The following is a 7,546-nucleotide window of genomic DNA, read 5'->3' as shown; positions in this document are numbered from 1 at the left end:
TTAGCTTGGCTTGCTGTGCTACATTTCTGAGGACCATATGAAACAATCTTTTTTAAGGAAAACAAGTCCTAGACAGTGGAGCTGCTTATCCAGTGACTGATAAGGGGCATTGGTTGACTCTAGGGATGTACAGTAAGAGGATGTGTTTCCAATACTTAGATCTCCAAGACTTTCAGGTGTCAGTATTCATTAACCCTACACATTTCTCTGTGAACAGAAAATATTTCATAACAAAGTAAATTAATTGAAGCTTTCCAGAGCCTCCACACTCAGAGAACCATCATTAAAAATGCTTTATTTTATGCTTTAAAGACAGTTGCAGCATTATTCAACTCCCTTTATGTGTAACAGACTGTACTCAGTGGATGATTTTGTAATGGGTGACTTGAGTGATCTTCTGGACCTGTCACTGCACAGAGGGAGTCAGGACTACAGCACCTGTAAAATCCCTCTATATATGTAAGGTGAACAAGGTAAACCTTCTCACCTCCAGCCTGAAATCCAGGGTCTCTCAGCTCTAAAGAAAGCCCTTTGCTTGATATGCCCTAAAAACAGAGTTAAAAAAAAAAAAAAATAAGGCATTGAATATTAAAGTACTGATTTTACTGTGGGTGGATTTGTGGTGCAGATCCTCACCCTTAGGATTGTGCATGGAGGCAATGTTCTACTGCTAGTGACTGTTACCAGTGCTTAATATTTAAAAATACTGAGCTAAAGGTAAACAAAAATACAGAAATGTGATAGCCATCACCATATGCAAAAAGTAGGTTACACATGCACTCAAAAATGAGAAAATGTATCAATGTTATTGTGTAAACATTTAGGTAATGATAGACCCTAACCACAAAAGAGGAAAAATCAACTTCCAGATCAAAAAAAAAAAAACAAGTTCCAGTTAAATGGCTTACACATAGATTTCAATTAATGTGACCTTTGCAGGGTTTAATAGTTCAAGCTCTTCTCATTAAATTGTGTAGCATTTTGTTGTTACAACAGAGAATTCAAACTCCTGTGTTGCCACTGGAAGTACCTAAAGAGGCATTACCATTTTTATTCCAAACATTTAAATAACCTCTGCAATGGGTCATTTGTTAGCTCACTGCTCAGATATCAGTCTGTTCTATGCTCTAGTTACAATGAGCAAGGATCTGTTTTCCAAGCTTTTTCTGAGCTTTTACTGGGCCTTTGCAATGCACAAATCTTGTGACCAACACAGTGTTAAAAGCATGCAATTTACAAATTACCCATGACAAATGTACTTGATCACATCATGTGGGGAAAAAAAAATAGAGATTTTGTTTATTTTAGAATTATTTTATTGGACAAACATTTTTGCTTTCAGTAAAGAAGTCTTTTGTCTCTTAATATGTGGAAGAATCAGCTATTACAGAACTTAGAAATTTTCATTTAAGCCTGCTTTTTACATTCTTGAAGAAGTGCCAAATGGACATCCCAGAGCCTGAAATACCCCTTTTATACACAATGTATACAAAAGCTTCTCAGGCCTCCACAGCCACATGACTCAGACTTGAGCCCTTCTCTCACATACTCAGATGTGCCTATGGTGAAACAGAAATGTAGGACTGCGTTCTGGAAGTACTTTGGATGTCAATAGTAGAGTATCTCTGGTATCTTAACACCATCCTCCTGAGGATTTACTCAGTGTGCTGGGCCAACTTGCATCAATTTGAAGCCAAGTTGGCTGCACTGATCTTTTTACTGGAACTATTCAATTTAGGGTGTGCGTTGTTGTATCAAAATTGGCATTTCAGAGAAAAAAGTTCCATGATCCATTAAAATGGCTGCTAAAACAGTGGTGGGGCATCTGATTTTCACCGCTTTAAAATAGGGACACAAGGAGAGTGTGAGATGTCAATGCTGCTAAACCTAGAACCTGATATCAGCTAGGTAGGTGATAATTGCTTTGATAATTAGACAGATGGCAGTAAGTTCTTGAAGCTGCTCAATCTCAGAGATCTTTTATCTAAGTCAGTTAATTTATATAGATGGAACTGTGAAAGTCTCACTAAAGTCCCTGAGTAGATAAAGGTTTTAGTAATTATGAAGAATTTGTAACAGCCTAAACGTGGGCATCCAAATTCCTGACTATTTTTCCAAGTTCTACCCATGTTCCAAAAACTCTGTAGAAGAAATTGTGTCGTTGGCCAACCTGGTGAAAGGAAAGGATTGTAAAACTCCTCCACAATGATGGGAAGAGATAGGAATATTTCTAAATGGTTCTATAAATACAGAGTATTATCAGTGACCTTTATACTCACTTCTTCTCATTACAGTAAAAGCACATCTAGTTGTATACATTAAGGAGGAAAAAAGCATCTTTATCCTTTAAGATAATATTGTTCAGTCACTGAACCTCTTCTCTGAGGCTTTTATAGTGCTTGGGGCATATTAAGACCCTTAACCTTTCTCCACTAATGATTATATGAGCATTGTCCTAAGTGATTAAGACTCACAATGATGCAGGGAAATGCACAAATAACATCTGACAGACTGGAAGAGAAAAAGTCTGGGTTGGAGGAAGTGCCTTATCACCCAGCTCACAGTCCCTGCCTGGATACAGGCTCAGAGTGCCAACACCACATCCCAAAAGAGTTCTGCTTTGGGAGAAGCACCCTAGTCAAGAAATGCAATGTGGTATTTTGCTGTTTTTTCCACTTCCAAGTGGTTTTTATACACTTGATATTTAGTTTGGCTTATGAAGAAAGACAAAGCAAGACCAAATGTATGAAAGGAGCAAATTTCCCTCATTGTCTCCTACTTTCAGACACAGGTAATGTGTTTAGGATACATTACTGTGTCTGGACACCTTTCTGGGCAGATGTGCATTTGCAAGTAAATTCACTGAGACAATGGGTATGATTTGCCTTTTTCTTTATGCAAAGCATCTTCAATCCCACATTACACTAGAAACCCTTAAATTACATTTTAAATTAGACATCGTGGACATTCACAACCTACTTTTCCTGCAATATGTGAAATTTTGCTCTGTGTGCCCTCAATGTATATAGGAGCTTTTAAAACAATTTATACAAAATAACAAAGGATGAAAATGTTCCTGTTGATTAGAAATTCCATCAGTGGCTGAAAGAGTGTCTAAAAATAAAAATAACCTTTGATTCACAAAGCAACACAGTGCTTTAGGCACTCAAAAACAACTGCAATCAAACTAGAGATTTTGTAAGGTTTTATTTAGAGAATTCTTGTATTCACTTTTAATATTTCCTACCAGGACTTTTTTTTGTGAAAACAGAACATGCATGATTACTGTGGATTTGGACATGTTAGAATGACAGAACAGGTTTTCCTCAATAAGACTTTAGTGGGAAATATTTTAACAGATTGCACTTTAAGCTCATTTAAATGGTTGTGTGCAATTCTGTTTATTCTTCTGAAGATAAAAAAGAGAGAGGTGGGTGATGACTTCAGATCTGTATCAACCCAGGAATTCAAAGCAGTCATTTTCTGTGTAAGTCCTCTGAGAAAAGGTAATCACCACCAAACCAAAGTCTCTAGGGCTGGATTGAGTAAGGTGGGAATCAAGCTCACTTCCTTCATTTCTTTGGGGCAATTTCAATGAAGATAAGAGGATTTAGAAAGTTTGCCTGCAGGCCCATCTTAGCAATATATAAAATAGAATAATTTTCCATGAAAAAAAATAAAACAAAAAATCAGGTCATACCAAATGCATGTTGTAGTCTATTTAGAAAAAGTAGCAAGTATAAATGCAATGTGAACAGTGACTATTTGGCAGCAGCATGGGAAACAGTCACGTATATTTTTCATCAGTTAGAATACAATTCACTTATTGTATCAAAATTCAGGTTCAATTCAGAAACTGTGGTAATCAATTTAAACACAGTAATTTAAACCTTGTTGTTTAAATCCTCTTCAACACTAAACTTTTGAAATTCCCAGTTGGGGCAATTTTGCTCCTCAGTGCCCGTGTTGCCATTGTTGGGACTCAGGCAGCAAGAGCTCTTGAATCACAGGATGGACTTCACTTTGTTGAATTCATCTCCTGCACATCTTCACCTACATGTTGTCACTTCTCCAGCTCCAGTTGTCTGGGTTTTTTCCATCCTAGTCTTCCAGCTGCAGCGCTTTTCAATGCAATGAGCAGTTCAGGGTTTATTTCCCCGGGACAGTGTAATTTTAAGTCATGAATTGCCTATTACCATCTAGGAGCAATTCCTTTTTCCTTCAGACCTTGATCCAAGGATTGGAATGTATCAAGAGCATACCACTGCTTTCAATCCCCCAATTCCTCTCAAATTATAGACCTTACAATGAACTTCCTTGCAACACTGATTTATTTGGGGTTTTTTTGCTTGAACATGTGTTATGTACTCCCCCAGACTTATCTAATCACTTTGAACTCTGGATTTAATAGGAAGACAAATTGTATTGCAGCTAAGCAAAAGAGTAAGATACTTCATTACAGAACTGGAAGCATCTACAAAACAAATTTATAAAAATAAGGAAACAATCTTAAAATGACTCTTACCCTAGCTGTCATATGGGAGGGTATTTCTAAATTAATGAACTGGGCAGTTGTTGAATGAATTTATTCTTCCACTGTGTTTCTGCTTTTCACTTACATTTGAGGATTTTCTGCTGAGTGCTTACAAAGTTACAATTTATGTCTTAGGAATCCTTTTATTTCTCTGCTGTTTGAGAGCCCCAGGAACAGCATGGCCTTCCTTCAATCTGCTTGCTGCCTATCAGAATGCAGGAGGAATGTCCCTAAGCTTATTTGAGAATAAATCTCTTCAGGTACAGAGGGATCATGGAGTGCTGATTCTTCTGTCCTGTTTACCTTTTCTGTCAGGAAATCAGCTGAAATGCAGTGATAAAAATGAATTACAGTAGTAAACCTACAATGTACCATTCTGTAAGCTACATATCATGAGATGTTTTTGGCACAAGCTGCCATTTTATTTCTGGTTTACTGGCACATTATAGAGGCTGCATATAATGCATAATACACTTCTGGGGCTGGGTCACTGTGTCACAGTCCTATTCAGGGAAGCACTTAAGGATCTGTCTAATATGAATCATGTGCTTAGGTCCCACAGGTGCCAATGGAAAGTAACTACTCCAGTGCTGACTTGAACAGAGATTTATTCTTAAACCATGTTTCTATAATAAAATATTTTCCTTTAAACTAATTGAGGATGGAATAAACTAAAATGAAATGCTTCCCATGCAGGATTTTAGTTGGTTTTTCTGCTGTTTGTTTTGAGTTTGGGGCTGGTTTTCTTTTAAGAAGCTTTTTCAGAACATGTCAAAATTTCCTATTTGTTAAAAATGTTTGTCTGCAATTATGCAAATATTAACATTTACTTAAAGCCTCCGAGATAGATAACAGTTGCTATTTGTACAGAGATGAATCTGATAATCTTTCACTGAGAGATTTTCACCTTCATTTTAGGAAAACATTGATTATCAGCTCACAGCAAAGGCACTTTGTATATCTACAAATCATAATAGCATAGCCAAGGTCTCTAACTGAGATGCTCTTTAAAGCCTTACACAACCTCTTGTTTTTCTTTAAAAACCTGGGGCTTTTGGAGTTCACCTCTATTCCATGCTCAAGCCTGTCTCCAAACTTGTTTCATCTCCACTGTAAAATTGTCTATAGCTCAGCCAAGCTGTTGTGAAAGGTTAGGCCAGAAACCATTTCTGCCTCTACTTGCTTTCCCAAACTTACTCCTTTCAGAAAAGGAGCAAATCCTCCTTGTCAGTACAAAATCCTGGATGCAGCAACCCAAAAAATTTTCAGTTTCTACTTTGAAGCTTTCTGTTTTCAGCTTTCTCTTTTACTAATCTCCTTTTTTTTCTCTTCCTGTTCTCCCATCTTCCCCTCTCCTTCAGCCCATCCCTCCCCTCTGACTTACAGAACTTTTCCATGAGGTCTCCATCAGGGAACTGGTTTTCTTCGCTCAAGAATGAGGCAGCACCAAGTTGGCATTCTCCTGTCATGTCACCTCCCAGTTTCAATCAAAAAAACTTTCAAGAACATAAAAATGAAAGGAAAATTAATTATGTTTCCAACCAGAAGCCAGAATTAATTCAAGAACTGTACTGGAGAAATAGGTGGTTCTTATTCCATTTCCAGGCTAGCTGGGAGCCTGGGTCTCATTTCAGAGCTGGTAATTTCTAATGCTTTTGGAAAAAACAGACAGCCTGCTGTTCCCAGTAATTTTTATAATATTTTCCAGCACTGGAAATTGTTGACTAGCGTGGCCTTTGAACAAAAACATTCACTATGCTAAATTTAGGCTACAGTCTTGTAAGAAAGTGTATTTTAAAAGAGCAATTACTAGATCAGAACCAGTTTAACCACCAGTTAGATCAGAATAAGTCTTCTTTACAAGACTTTCAGAAAGTGTTCTCTTCTGGAAGGAAAGATACAAGCAATTTGTCCAGCTGGTACCTTTTATCTACACCATAGACTGAATGCTTTAGAGGAAAATAGTTCTGAAAAGTATTTTTCCTTTGGTCTTGGCATCAGGCATTAATCACAGGAATTGCATGGGTTTAGAAATAAAGAGTTTGCCAGACTAGGGAAGACCAAATGAACAAGTGTATAACCCCAGGAAGGTTTTTACAGAAAAGAAGAATTTTAGATATACATCTGAACAGAGATAATATTTAATGGACTCCAGGTAGCTCAGCACCCATACAAATTTCCCAATTTTTTAAAGATACTTTGGCTCTCCTTAGTAACAGAATAAATTTACATAATCTAGATTACCTTCTACATGCAAAACGTGGAATTCAGACTAAGGATGCCATTTAGACCTCCAGTGTAATTTGGAATGACCTGAATTGTTGCTTCAGAAGATCATTGGTAGAGTGTCAGATCTGTCAGTTCTGTCTCTATACTTGATACTCTCAAGCATCCCAAATGGCTTTAGATGCCTAAATCTGAGCTACTGAGCTGAATTTATTTTGTCTCTTTAAAAGTAAATTGTACAGCCTCAAATCCTATTGATGCTGTTGACTATATTGTTAATAAATAAGAAAGGATATTAAATACAGCACATGCAAATGTCTTGTAAGCCTATTAATCTTGATCTAAATGCCATGCCAAGTCTGTTTTTCATAAAATACCACAGCATCTACGCTGAAGAAAGGGAGGAGGCCTACTGGACCTTCACCCATATTACCACAGGCTGAAAAATAAATGTGGAGGTGAAACTGTTATGCAGAGGCAGCCAAGGGCTTTTAAGGAAATTAAATAATATTGGTCTATCTGGTGATCACTAATAGTGGTAAAAGGTCTTATCTTGATGTTAGCTTGCTTATTTGTAAGCAGCCCAGGGAACAATTTTAAGGAATGCTTTGAAAGTGAAAGGGATAACCCTGTGGATGTGATAGGAGAAGCAGCATGGAAAGGAATAGGAATAAAATCTTTCTCAAACTGAGAAAGATTTCCATATTTTGACATGTTGGAAAGGAAAGTATTTCTGTTCTTGTAAGGCTGAGGTTGGAGTCAGTTCCATTAAACAGAGCTACAAAA

This window comes from Zonotrichia albicollis, chromosome 4, assembly GCF_047830755.1.
Source record: "Zonotrichia albicollis isolate bZonAlb1 chromosome 4, bZonAlb1.hap1, whole genome shotgun sequence".
Classification (NCBI taxonomy): Eukaryota; Metazoa; Chordata; class Aves; order Passeriformes; family Passerellidae; genus Zonotrichia; species Zonotrichia albicollis.
The sequence above is the reverse complement of the archived record's forward strand: the minus strand, read 5'-3'. Positions refer to the sequence as shown.